Below are 2,896 nucleotides of genomic sequence, written 5' to 3'. Positions count from 1 at the left end.
CCATTTTTCTCTCCAAAATCCACTCATAAGAACCCCCAACACACCCATTTTGTCCAAGTGCGAGCATGACTTGATAGAAGTTTGCCTAGGTTGTTGTAGATCAATATATCACTTCTCATGATTCAAGAACAGTCCTAATTTGAATCTCGCATAGTATTATATTGCCAGATAGAAGCCTTTGTCATTAAAGCTTACTCAAGTAACTAGTTTGCTTGAGTTCAACAGGTTAAGCTCAATCTTGTTCCTCACAAGTAGGGCTGGGAAACAGGCTAACCCCTACCCTCATGCTTACTCAAGTAACTAGTTTGCTCGAGTCCATTGTTCATACACTGATGCTTCATCTTGCTTTTCGCATGATGTGTGGAGCTTTTCCATCTTTAACCCCTACCCTCAATTGAGACTGCTTCATTTTGGCAGCCCAGCTGAAGGGTCCACGGGATTTTCTAAGGACCCAAACTCTTTAAAACAGGAGTCCCCTGATTATTTTCATTTATATTCATATGTTTCTCCTCTTATCTAAGCCAATGTTGTGCAAACCAAGAAAGAAGGTATGATAGAAGGATGCAGTCTGTTTGCAGCAGGCAATAGTAGCAGGTTTGCGTTGTCTTCACTATGGCAGATTCGTAGAAGGCTTATGTATCAGCCAAAAGTTGCAGCAGCAACTCATAATGCATATTTGGTTTAATTTATCCTCATTTGAATTTCAAAAGTTATATTTTACAAAATATCTTTCTGAAAACCCTGGTTTCAAGGCCATAGTCTTGCTATTAGGGGTATTTTGGTCATTTTGACCCCAATTTCGAATTTTCAAATCTCATCTTTATTATTTATTTAGTTTTATTTCATATTTCATTAAGTTTATATTAGGGAATCATGGAAAAAGACTTATATCTAGCAAAATCCAGCAATTTCCAGATATTGCTAGATAAACCTAGAAAAGCGAACATATCTTTACTAACAAGTTTTCTAGTTTTGCAAGGATATTGAAGACTTTATTTTTCTGTATTTAAAGTCAATTAGTGATGTAAAATATAATTAAATTTGGAATAAGAATTTCAATTCCTGCATAGAATAGGATGCATTGCATATAGTTTAATTCTGCAAATTTTAATATCTGATGAATGCATTATTCATGCACATATTACAAATTCACCATGGTCTACACAAATGGCATGTGCAAAAGCTCTTATGGAGTTGACAAACTTGGTGGAATTCGTATTTATGGCCATAGTCAGAATACGAATGAGATCCAGATTTGTGATCTTCGTATTAGCCACATTCAGCCTACACTCTTAGGCTAACTTCAAAATGCACTGCATTTCTCAAAAATACAAAAAGGATTTTCTCAATTCCTCAAAATCAAGTCTTTCAAATCCATATTCATTCATTTCATTCATTTGCAAATTCCAATTTCAATTCAGAGAAATCGATTTTCTCAAAATTTTCTAAGTCTTATTCAGAAATTGATTTTCTCAAAACATTGATTTTCCAATGATATTTGAAGCATTTCACAAGTTCAAAATCCTGATTTTCCAAGTTATATCTTCAATTTCAAAGTTTAAATTTAGAAAATTCAAGTTTTTCCAAGTTACTTGAAATTCCTCAGAAATTCATTTTCACAAAACACTTGGATTCTTCAGAAATTGATTTTCATTTTCTTTAGAAATATTCTTTAACCATGATTTATGATTTTCCAAGTGACATATTTTCCAAATATTTTCTAATATTCAAATCAAACATCATGTTTTCAAATATGCATTTTCAGAAATTCATAGCACATGCCTGATTCTTTGTGCATTTAGGAAATAGAATATGATTTAGACAAGTTGAGCAAAGTTAAGCATACAATTGATCCTTGGTTCAATTACCCCTGATAAAGGCGCCAGGAACGGTTGAACCTCGTACCGACAGGCGAGTCCCATTCTTCGGAATTATCCTGCATTTTAAAACGGAGGCGAGTTATTTTCAAAATCTTTTTCAAAGGTCAGTTTGACTTGCAAAAGTAAAATTTTGCGATGATAACAGTGCCTTTATAGGATTTAAAACAAAATTAACTTTTAATATATCCATGACTATGGCCACAAATATATCTCAAGTTAATTTATATCTTAAATTCTGATAGAAGAAGAAAAAGAATGTTTTTCAGAAAAATATGATGATTTTCCAAAGAGACCTAAGTGGAGGTCAAATGTTATTCCATAAAAGATAAAAATCCTAAGTATTGTTCACATTTTGACTATGGCCATAAATGTGAATCATTTACTTATGGTTATTTACCTCTTATTAGAAATGTGCATGTGTCATTTGTGTTTCACCATTGTGAATTTTTAAAATAAAAATAAAGTGAGATATCATGAGCAATTATGATAACTATATGCTCATACATTCTATTCTAAACTGAAAAGTAGAAATTCTCATTAATATCAGGTTATTACAGTCTTAAATTGAAATTGAAATATCAAAATTCCTAATCTAAGAAGGAAAATCAACATTTTTCATATTTTTCTTGCATAACGAGTTAGCACAGAAACACAAAATATAAAGAGAAATTGAAAATGCTATATTGGCACTGAAATGCATATGATCATGCCTATTCTAATGAGGAAATGAATATATGAAATGCTATGAAATATATATATGCATATGAGAATGCATCTATAAAAAAAATGTATATGAGAATGCATGTGAAATGCATTAGGTTAATAGAAATATACAAATGTCACAACAGCTTGTAGGCGGTTGTGGATGCCTATGACAAAATGTCACGAATGTATGAGGTCACAACAGCCACAGGCTGCTGTGAATGCATGTGACAACATGCTACGGATGCATGTGAGGTAAATGAAAATGGGCGTGAGGATATGCAGGTGAACATACAGGGAGTGAGGAAGTGAAG

The sequence above is a fragment of the Nuphar pumila genome, chromosome 3 (genome assembly GCF_984573655.1).
Source record: "Nuphar pumila chromosome 3, dmNupPumi1.hap1.1, whole genome shotgun sequence".
Lineage (NCBI taxonomy): Eukaryota > Viridiplantae > Streptophyta > Magnoliopsida > Nymphaeales > Nymphaeaceae > Nuphar > Nuphar pumila.
This window is presented reverse-complemented; position numbering follows the sequence as displayed.